Below are 12116 nucleotides of genomic sequence, written 5' to 3'. Positions count from 1 at the left end.
ATGTCATCCAGGTCACAGGATATTATGTAAAAGTGCAAGTCAGGTGATAAAAAGTGATGAACGTAATAACGCTATAGTTCGCCTCTTATTGATGGGATCTTGATATACAGTAGGTGTCACAGCGAGTTAGACACAGCTGCAGCCAATAAAGTTAATGACGGTTATAGGTTTGTTTACAGTGAGCTAATGAGCAAGCGTTGACAATACTTGGTGTTATTGCTAGTTTATAACAGCAGCTGTGTGTACCCTGCCGTGACATGTGAAACGGGTCTGTTGAGTGTATAGTGATGTCACCTGCCTTGTTCAGACTGCCAGACAAAATCCGGGTTTTTTTGTTTTTTTTTTGGCATAGCCTATCTAGATTGTATCCAGATTGATTTTTAGAAAGTCTGGACAGCGAAAAAAACACATACAATCTTATTTTTTTGCAAATCGGATCCAAATCACATTTGGAGGGGGTTTGAAATACGATTCAAATCGTATTTCTACAAATACGTGTCAGTGCGGACGCTCTGGTCGCTCAAATCAGACTTTAGTGTCTTTTGCGTCACTCGCAACGCGACACATAACTATGACGTCAAATCCGGAGTGACGGAAGTGCATCAGAGCGGCTGAGCAGAATCAGCTGCTACTAGCAGAGCGGTATGGATGACAACACGGAGCACAACAGTCCGTGGACAGACGCTGAAATAAACTGTCGACTGGGACTTTGGGGGGGGGTGATGAATCTCTATTTCTCATGCTTCCGCGTTGGAAAGCCGCGTCACCAGCGTACGTAGTTATTGACGCCTACGTCGTTACCACAGCAACCCATGCAGATAGGCTGGCAACGTCTGGACACAAATCCGATCTGATCACTTGCAAAAAACAGTGCGGACAGTTTGTCTTAAAAATCAGATTTGAGAAACAAATCTGATTGGCCTGCAATCTGAACAAAGTGAGCTCAGGTGCTCACTATTGTCATTCTAGGAAATTGAGACAGTACTGGACATCCATTGTGAAGATTAATAAGGGTGTCCTGCCTCTTCTTCACGAGCCAGTTTTATCTTGTTTTCACCAATATAACTTTAATATCTATCTGTGAAACCTCCTCATTATTTGCCCCTGTTTCCCTTCTGCCCTGTCTGTCCTGTGTCCCATCTGTACGGGCAACAGGAACAGACTCACAACTCCAGCAACACAACCAGAAATACTCCTGTGAAGAAGAGAGCGGGACAAGAAGATGACTCTCCGGTAATAATGGTGACGATAGACTTATCATCTCCTGTAACACTGATGATTCATGAATGTTTACATATGCAGGCTGGTGCCCTGAGGAAAGAAAAAGTCAGGTATACACACAACAGGAGGAGGAACCGGTTGAGCAACATCACCTAAGATGAGAAAGGTGATGTTTGGTGATCAGGTGGTCGGGTATGTGTAGAAGAATTTCAGGTTTTTTTATGCCAGCTGATCTTGAAAGAATGAAGGTCGCTTCTTGGTGAAATGACGTGGGTAGGCTATTATTACATCTCATCAGTCTGGGCATGTTTTTTTCCATTAACAGCAAGCCAGTGTGCCTTTATTAACATGTTTATTCAAATGACTATGAGATCACACTGAGCAAGCAAGCAGACAACGTATGAGGAGACAAGACATGTTCTTATTTTGGAGAGCTTAATGGGATTTGAGCTTTAAAATACTAAATGTTGTGTCTTGATATTTATATGTATACAGTAGTCATGTTATTTTGATATTAGTTGCGCTGTAGCAGATTAGATTTTTAGATCTGATGTTACTGAGTCATGTCTATCAAACGTGTTTTAAATATGTTCAATTCCTTATTTATCCCAGTTTTCCTCTTTCAGGTGTATATCTATGAGCTCCCTCTTCAGAGTCACACTAACAACATAAAGTTGTCTTTAAACCCTAAAAAAGATTTAGTCTCTCTCTATTAACTTAAAAGCAGATTAGATCAATCCCATTAGACACCAACCCAGTCACCTTCTGACCATATGGTCTAATGCTCTACTGTCCGTACATCCCCTTTGGCATACTGACTTCTATTCTCTGAAAACACACACACACATTCAATAGTGTTTCTCTCCTCTCCTCTCCTCTCCTCTCCTCTCCTCTCCTCTCCTTCATACAAGAAGGTTTTCGACCACTTTAAGCCTGCAGACCATATGGAGCCACAGCAGGATGTCATGTTGTGAGTGTCGACGAGGGGCAGAGTGGTGACATCTCTTTGATTACCTTGCAGGCTAAGAAATCTTGATTTGCTTGTTGGTCCATTTCTGGCTCAAGTTGTAAACATCTCTCTACATCTCTCTTTCTCCCCACATGTCTGTCTCTATGCTGCCTTTATTTTCATCTTGATGAGGTCATGTTGAAACATGTGATTAGATGTGATTAGCTACAGCAGCCAGCTGTTGACAAGACACACATGAATCATGGGCCAGCGTGACAACTCAACAACAAATTTTCAGTTTAATGGGTTAATTGACCCAAATTTCCAAAAAAACTTTCTCACTTCCCCTAATTGGTAACTTGACAAAAACTGTCTGCATGACTAGATACTACTAGACATAAGTAAGGAAATATGGTTTTTGGTATTTTGACTTTATCCAAAAACTGCTTTGAAATGAATTCCTTTTTACATGTGAAGAGCCTCTTCAAGTCCTTTGTCATTGTGCTGGCTTCTTTTCTATATGATGGAACCAAAAACAAACAAATCAATCATTTAATCCAGCAGTTTAAGCACATGCATCTGCATGATTGTGACTGCCATTGCTTTAGATTAGTTTAAAAAAGGCATGTTTGTTCCATAAAGGCTTTCATAGTGTCAATAACAAGAGCTTTGTACTAAATGTTCATTCTCTCTTTAAATTCTCTCTGTGACAGCAGACAAACACAAAAACAGAGAGACTGATTTGTCTTCGCAAACTGGAAGGATTGCCCTGAAGGCTGGCAGTACTTATATTATGTTTTTGTTTGTTCACATATTTGCATGTTCTAAAATATTCTTTATGTGGTTTGTTTGATGCCAGCACTCCACCAGAGGAACTGTCTGGACTAAAGCTTCAATCAAAACAGTGGCTCACCACTCCACATTGGTCCAATGCAAGGTCCTCTGTACTTCACTCCTTCATTTACACAAGCCTTATTTTTGCTTGAAGTTGGAACGGACAATACAGTTTCTCTCTCTCTCTCTCTCACACACACAACTATAAACACACACAGTCCTGGGTCAGAGAGTGCAGACACACACCAGAGCTATGTGTGTCGTCTGGCTTCGGTCCACTGGGACAGCTGAGGTACGAACCAGGCGATGGAAGCGGCAGGAGAATGCCACATTAGTACCCCCCTGTTGCACCAACACACACACTCAGAGAGAGACAAACACAAGCCCCCACATGCACAAAAACAGACTACAGCCGACTCTTTCTTACTGATATGCACACAATGGCACTCACAGCTGAGCTCACACTCATCACACACACAAATGCACAGCTGAGCACATGTCTACACAGGCAGAACAGATGCAGATCGCTGGGAGAGGTGGGGTTGTGCTCCAGGAACATTTGCCCACCCAACCCACCAATCTACATTCCACACAGACTGCAGGGTGGAGGAGCTGTGCACATGTGCATGCTATGTGTTTTTTTTTTTTTTTTTTTTGCAAAAGGCATTTTGTTGAGAGCTTTAACTCCTTCTCACTGGTTGAAACCTTAGCTGCCCGTCTGTTCCTACAGTTACAGTATTTGCTGCCTGCATATGCAGCCCCCATATTTAGGTTTTCAGTTTCCTTGTCTTGTTTACATGACCCGAGTGGGTCACAGTTGGGACTGGAATAGCAGATGACTCATCCCCTGTCTACAGAGATGAATCTGACTGTCTGTCTGTCTGTTTCTCTATATGTGCGTGTGTTTATGTGTGTGTAAGTTCACATGTTTTTATGGTTTTGTCTTTCCAGTTCTCTTATAGCCTCAAGGAAGCAGGTCTGGATAGCAACACTCTGGGTAGAAGCTCCAAGAGCACATCAAAGCAATCATTTTGCAATATCTGTAAACCCACCCACTCGAAAGCTCCACGGAGGTTATTTTCCACATTCTGTTCTTCTTCGACTGTGTAAAATGAAGAGGTGGATGAATATGTTTATTATGAAACAGGTAGCTCAGAGTTTCAATTTTTGATTGATCCAAATACTGTTTCGTAATGACCCCTGACCATTGTGTTTTTGCACCTGTGCTTATATTAATATCCTACTATAATGTACAAAAACAACCTAGCCATGGCCATGCACCTTTTCTTTAATCCTGTCTGAGCTATAAAGAAACAAAGATATAACTGTATTCTCACATGTAACATCTGATGCCTCTGTCTTTCTCCACTACATCTTCATACTGTCTATTTTTTCTCCATCCACTGCAACAGTGAATAAGATGATCCATCTAGTAGTGAGTGTGTATCTGTGTTGTGCTTCCATGTGCAAATACTCATTTAGTTAGCTCATTCAACCTCTGGTAAAAGGGAGTCAGAGATAGAGTAAGCATGTGTCCTTATATGTGCAGTATTATCACTGGAAGCCATAAACGGCTCTCTCAAACGACTGTCCTCAGAAGACTTCAGAAAACACACTTCACTGTATCATACTACCCCACTTCCTCTGTCTTTTTTCTCTCCATGCATTATTCTCCCACTCTATATCTCCCTCACGTACACACACTCACTCACACTGCCAAGGTTATGTTCTGATGCTACAGTGCCTTGTGACTTGGATGCTGCAAGTGGTTATGTGCTGTACATGATGTGTAGCTGTCACTGACAGAATGAGACTTGTAGGTTATCTGTGGTAAAGCTGTATGTCGCCTGTTGTTTAGTAAGACACCTAAAGTCTTGAGTCTGCTGTTGTCACAACCTTTCTGTTGCTGGGTAAATGGGATATTTATGGTTGGTTTCAGATTTCACGGAGAAGACAGGATAACCTTTAGCAGGGAATTTTTGGAGTTTGGGAGACAGTCATCTGTTGGTGTGAAGCTTGGACCTAGTTGCAAGCTCACCTTAGTTTATCTCCTTACTGGTCTCAAGTCACTGCTGACATTCACTCCACATTAATTGACCTAGTTTTCGAAGCATTTGTAAATCTGGGAATTGCATTTGTAAAGCAAAAAAGACAAAAAAGGCAAAAAGAGCATGCAAATATCTGGAACTAGCCTGTCCCTCCAAGTTTGTGGATGTATGTGTGTACATACACGACGCAGGCTCATGTACTGTGTGTGTTTCCATCAGTGGAAGCACAGAGTAAACACAGACTCATCAGTTTCTGTCACATGCTCTGTCTTGTTTGTACTTTTGCTGAAGCTGCTTTCCAAGTATGAAATCCAAAATGCCACTGTTATTCAGCAAGAACAAAGAATTCTGTGAAATTGAAATTTGGTGCTGGTTTTGGTCAACAAGAACAACAATTTAGTTTGCTGTACTTTGCGTGCTCTCATGACAGCCACTACTTCTCCAGCAGTGGCTACTTGGTAAGTCAATTCAATGCTGATTATAGTAAATCTAGTTTGAAGACGTTACACTGTATTACTTTGTCACAGGAGACAAAAGCTCCATTCAAATGCTCCCTGATGGTATTAAACACCACATTATATGGCAGTGTTTGTTGGACAGGATGGCACCAGTAGTGTACACAGTAGATATCTATATATGTTTATATGTTTGTATGTGGGGGGACAGCCCCATTGGCCTCATTCTCCTCGATGTCCTCCTTCTCTCAGCCACCCCTCTCTCCTTTGTAGCAGCTGCTGGCTGAATTGTTGTCCTAAGAGCTTTTTCCATGGCAGAGTGTGGAGAGCCAGTTTCCGTCTGCTCCTGACAGGAAACACGCTGACCTACTGAGAGGAGAGTAGAGGAGAAAGGAGAGGAGAGCCAAAATGATGATCGCATTGTGAGCTCCTACTTTTTCTCCGTTTCCCTCTCTTTCTGTCTGGCACGCTCACCCACACATACTCTGAGGAAATATTTGAACACAGCCCATCAGCTGGGCATCAATAATTCAGTCATTCTGCACTGCGTTAATGTTTATGTTTCACTGGTGGCTGAACGCAGAAACTCTGCGCTATATTAAGACATGAAGAACAGTGTTGAGAGGCAAACTGGCTGCTGTGTAAAACAGAACTGCTGAGAGCGTTAGAGGCAGCAACATTTTGGAAGTGCTAAGGTAATAACACAAGCATCTGGGGGCACTTTGGGGCTTCCCATAGATTCCCAGGCACCCAAACACAGTCAAGGTCAGAGTCAAGACTCGGCTTAGACACACACACACACACACACACACACACACACACACAGATACATACAAAACAAAACACTAAGGCCTGCTGGATTGAACAGTGGCAGTCCGTCCTCCATGTTCTCTGAGTGTATTAAGTCCAGAGTTCAAGAGTTCAGGGCTTAATGTTACTAATCCTGCCAGTTGGTGAAATGTATACTGGAAACGTGAGGCAAGCAGTGTGTTATAATGACCATACTGTATGGGGAGTTTAGACTTAAAGACATATAATTATTTATGTCCCATTTGTTAAAATGGCAAAGGTTTTACATCTTATAAAATAAGCAGGTGTGTGTGCAAATCCACGTGGACAAACTGTATATATTTATGTCAGGAGTAGGACAGCTAGTGGGCATAATGCGCAATGGGACGTGACATTGGCTGAGGGGGAATATATGTTTGAGGAGTGGGCTCCAGGAATGGAAATCCACACCAGTGGGGCATGCTGGTCTGTGGGTCATACCACCGTACAAGGGCATAGTCGAGGCAGAGGACCATCATACCAGCCGTGCACATGCACACACATCTACGTGGGTGTGTGCAATCTGTGGCGGAGGGTGTGGGGGAGGAGGGGAGGGTGTGGGGGAGTGACGGGGTGTTAGTGCCAGCTGGGCAGCTTAAAAATAGTACGCAGTGGAGGATTGCAACTGCACGGGACTCTAGGAACACATGACCGCAAGTCCAATAGTAATTCAGAGCAGATTTCTCTCAGCTTTGTGATGACTGACGAGACAAGAGAGGGTGATGATTAAACTGAGTTGTCTCGCAGGGCCCTATCTGAGCTGTCTGTCTCTAATGATGGGAGACTGAGAGAAGTGGGGCAAGCGTGCTGTTTGCAGTGCAATGTTACAGGCATGACAGGTAGGGCTGTGTTACAGGTGTCACAGGCCTGGTAAGAACAGGTGTATGGATTCTGTGGTGAAACTAGCCTGAGCAGACATGCAGGGGCAGTGGGGCAGTAGGTTGAGTGTAGGAGGTGAAACGTGACGGGGATCAGACTGGCAGGATTAAAGAGCACTGCACTGACCTCTGCTAATACACAGAACAGAGGGAAGAGATGACGAACTGAGGGGAGGCCACATGAACAGCTGCTCATTAAGAAGGAGAGCCAGCACATTATTCCCATTACCACCAAACACACACACACATATACACACACACACTTGTGCAAACACATGCATACACACACAAAAACTAAATAAAACATACAAGTGTGCACACAAACATCATACACAAACATAAACAATGGGAATGATTTAAATTGGAGGACAATCTCATGCACAAAGTAGCTCTTTCACCTCATGTAATCTCAGTTTGGATTAAAATGGATTATTGGATTACAAGGGCCTCCCTGGGAGAGCGAGAGACAGAAAAAAAAAGCTGGATAGCTGAAACTTATGCTTGGAGAGCATAGGTAACATGTATTATTACATTTAAATATTTTACAATTATTTTTTATTATTCTCATATTTTATTTCATTTCCCATTATGCAGCATCAATTCAGTATATCTTATATATATCTGTATAAGATTTTTCCCCCATTTTTTGTCATTTCATTTGTTTCTATAGTCCTCCTCCGTCCCTGTTCGAAGCTGCCTCAGGAAGAACATTGATCTTGACATGTTGGCTTTCCCTATCCACATTGTACAGCCACTTATGTTTATGTTTTGCTTGGTGTGGGCTTTTTTCTTGCACATCAGAAGCTCTAATCAATAACTGAATTATTGCAAGCAAGGTACTTTTTTATTTTCTCTAGGCCTTTTGGAGGCATTGCTCTCTGTCTGTATTTACAGGGAAACAAACTACAGAAAAGCCAGAGTGACTGGACTGGTGGAGAAAGGGAATAGGTGTGCTGTCACTGAGACATTATTGTTTTAACAACAATGTCTCAAACAGATGTGGGGAGCTGAACTGAAGTGAATACTTAAGCAAACAACGTGACCTTGAAGGTAATCTGTCTGTCAATGACAAGTGTAAAATATATGTACACTTTCATTTTATACACATGCACTAGATAAGAAAGTCACATTCACAGTGTCGCTATTTACATAAATATCCACGAAAGGCACCTTATTAGCAAAAGTCCAATCATATTCTAGGCCAGCTGACTGAGCTCATGTGTTTGTGTCTGTCCAAGTACCTAAACAGACACATTCAAATGCTTGAGTGAGTGAGTGTGTATCTTCTCTCCAAGACTAGGTCAGTGAGCTCGAGTGAATCATGGAGAAAAAAGGCAGCATGACACTGTTGTGTCTGTGATGAAGCACAGTATTGTGCCAAAGTACTAATAACTGTAGAGACTCTCTGTGCAGGACAACTGGAGCATCCTGCTGCCCCATGTTACTGGGTCAGCAGAATCAGACCTGTGTATCTGTATGTGTGTGTGTGCAAATGTGAGAAAAAAACACACGAGAGCTACAAGTATGTGAGTGAAAGAGAGAGGTGTGTATGAGTATATGTCTGTGGTTGTTTGTTAGTGGGATGGAATTGAAATTAGGGCATTCTTTACAGCGGAGTAGGGCAGAAGACGAGCTGGCAACAGAAGTAGGCTAAATAATCAGGCCCTATTATCAAACGCTCACTTGTTTATTTGGGGGCAAGAGGGGGAACAGGAATGTCCATGTGACTGAAACGTGACAGCAACTGCTCACACATGAGCTAACAACTTGTTGTCCCACTAACCTCAAAAGAAAGAGACAAACTTATGCTTCATGTTTTCTTTCTACTTCATTTCCAGTTTTATTTTTTGTTTTTCACTCACAATTCATCCATCTTTTTAGTTTCTCTCTCACTCACCCCAAACTTTCCCACTCTCCTCAGCTCCAGCTACAGGCCCGGGGTCAGTTTAAAAAAGACCAGCTCACGCCACCACCGAGGGCCCTCATGTGTCTGCGGGGACCTATGTGGTTCAACCCTCTATGTTCATAGATGAAAGGGGGATTCCAGTGGTGATCACATGCTCCCTGCAGGGCTATAGAGGAGGCCAGTCATTTCATGGATGATGAGCCGTACACGGCCTCCTTTGTGCAGATGCATGTGCAGATTTCTATGGCATTGTGCAGTTCTTCTGTTAAAGGTGACCTGTGCAAGCTGCATGCCTTTTCATGTTTGGTTTCACATGTGCAGGTATTTAAATGTGTGTGAGAGCGAAAAAGAAGAGAGAAATAAATGTTTGTACGTAGTCCTCAGGGCTTTTAAGTGGAATGCACTTGCAGGCAAAAGTGTTCCATGAGAATAATTTGAATGAACCATTATTGAAGTTATCCTAAAATATATATGAGCTATATTAATAAATTATATTCAATAGACTCATGCAGCATACCCACACAAACCACAACCATCTCCTGCAGGCCATGTGGTGTATTTGCACCTCTAGAGGCCTGCACTGCAGTGCTGAGACTTTGCACACTCTGTATTGTTCCATCACAAGACTTGATTGCCTTGGAGCAGAAAGCGTCCGTGACTCGTCGTTTTTTTTTTTTTTATGACCTTGTGTGTGTGTGAAAATGAGCAAGAGAAGGAGAGAGTGAGAATAGAGAGGGAAGGATAGAGGAAGAGGGAGCTTAGTCAGCTGCTGCCCTTAAGAGCTGCTGTCTCTGAGGAACTGTGCATCCAAACCGTCTCCAACGAAACCAGAACAGGGAAACCACCTCTCCTCGTCCTCAGAGAGTTTTATCACGCTTCACTGAGGTGAACCAGGACAGGAGCAAATCACGACGCAAATAGACCAACAAGCAAATAGGCAGACTGACTGACAGACAAAGTTTCTAGTTTCTTGCTCTACTTTCTGCAGAGTCTCTTTTTAAGGCTATGTTAAGACAAGCCATGTGTAAACAAATGCATTTCAGTGGCTGAAGGATGAAGATAAAGCAGGGTAAAATGAGATCACATGTAAATATGGGTTCTTGGTGCTCTACATAGCAATTAGAGAGAGACGGAGAGACAAAGAGAAAAGAGCAAGCCAGAGTGAGAGATCATACGAGGGGATCATAAGGGTGTGTGTGTGTGTGTGTGTGTCTGGGCGAGTGCGTGCATCAGAGGGGTGAGCAGGTTCAACAGGTCCCATGTTGGGTGGGAGGCTTGTGAGTGCTCAGGTGCTAGAATCCTATATCAGAGCCAGTGCTGACCATGGGTCTATATCAAGTGCCGGCTAGGGTTTCAGCTCCGGGCAGCGATGAAGGATTATTCTGAGAAAGATGGGTTCTGGCCAGCCTGAAATAACTGATCCAAACTCGCTCTGACTTTCGCACACTAATGAAGAACAGAGGGTGGAGAGGGAAGGTGAAGGGAGATGCACCTCCTGCCCCTGAGATTTCCTTCCTGTCAGGAAGTTAAAAGAAGTGCTGTGAAAGAGGAGAGAGTGTCAGGGGAGCATTCTGGGAAGGAGAGGAGAAAAAGAAAATGTCAGCACGCCAGATTCTCTAGCTCTGTACACAGGCCACGCATTCCTGATCCTTGTACACCAGAACAGACACTGGGACGCTGGCGAATAACTCATCAGTTATGGACAAGAATCTTCTATGTGTGAAATGAGAACTCTGGTTTCTCTGATAAATAAAAAGAATAAAAGTTTGCAGCCATGACACTTTCCCAAGGGAGAACACACAAATGAACAGGTCGTCCTACAGTGTCTGAGGAGAAGCTATAAGTACGCCCGGAGCTATGCAAAGTAACCGTAACTCTGTAGCTTGTGTTAATTTATCAGCACAAAGCTGTCAAAGCACAGCCAACAGTTTCCAATTTCAGATCCCTCTCTCACATAGTGTGTGTGTGTGTGTGTACTTGCGTGCATATATTTGTGCATAGGTGTTTTAAAAGGTCTGTGTATATATGGGATCCATGAGGACATGTGATGTGCTTCTCTTACATAACTGATAATGACAGTGAAATGTATTCACGTGGAGACTATAGGCAAAAGGAGCGTGTCACTTCTCCAGGAAAGAGGGAACCAGACTCTGAAAATGGCCTACAGGTTGGGATGTTTGGAAACTTATGTAATGTGCTTGTAGTATAGTATTTCATATAATATATACTGAAAAGTTGGGGATTACTTGTTGGATTTCACTTTTAACATGATGTGCGTAAAAGATTTATGATATCAGCCTATCTCAAGGTTACAGGACGTTATCAGATCGTGTTAAATTATGTGTATGAAATGAATTTTATTTAGTTTAGCATAGAAGAAGTGAGCTCTGCAATGTTATGGACAAATATTTTAGACGTATCTTTCATTACAGACCAGTTTCTGTCAAGGGCAATTAGCAAGTTACACTTCCTTGACAGTCCGCTCAGCAACAACCATATGTTTTTGAAGTGTAACGTTATTAAACGAGCCTTCCACTGATTTTACACTTCATGATCAGTTTACTTGGCATGAGAAGTATTCAGCCTGTGAAAAAAGTTGAATTATGTCTTCTGTGGCTCTGAAGGGAGCTTTCCACAGTTTGAAAAAAAAAACCCTGATGATGTCATCAGGATTATCTCAATTTAGGCTTACAGCCCTTAGATTTATAGCAGAAAGCCTGTGTTGCAAACTGGGGGCAGGAGTTTGAAAGACATTGGACATGATTGGCCATGGAGGGTCCAACATGTGACACTATCTGTTTGCAATGTGGGAATGTTAGGATCGAGTGTTTTTGGATCTTGGATTTTGGACAATACTCTGGACTACAAGTCAATACCTCAGCCCCTGCTACATCAATGTTCTTTTAAAATATGACTCTTGTGAGTCTACAAACTTTATGGAAGTCCCCCTTTGAAATAAAACAAAGTCAAGATTTCATTTCACTTCTATACATACAC

At 42.7% G+C, this 12116-nt stretch overlaps 1 long non-coding RNA gene across 1 annotated transcript; it reads left to right on the top strand.

Moving 5' to 3' along the window:
* The first annotated feature begins 102 nt into the window (after positions 1–102).
* On the top strand, positions 103–4347 carry LOC137181762 (uncharacterized). Its single transcript, XR_010928184.1, has 2 exons — positions 103–1387; positions 3030–4347. It is a non-coding gene; the product is annotated as an uncharacterized lncRNA (long non-coding RNA).
* The last annotated feature ends 7769 nt before the right edge of the window (positions 4348–12116 follow it).

This window comes from Thunnus thynnus, chromosome 4, assembly GCF_963924715.1.
Source record: "Thunnus thynnus chromosome 4, fThuThy2.1, whole genome shotgun sequence".
Taxonomy (NCBI): domain Eukaryota; kingdom Metazoa; phylum Chordata; class Actinopteri; order Scombriformes; family Scombridae; genus Thunnus; species Thunnus thynnus.
This window is presented reverse-complemented; position numbering and strand designations above follow the sequence as displayed.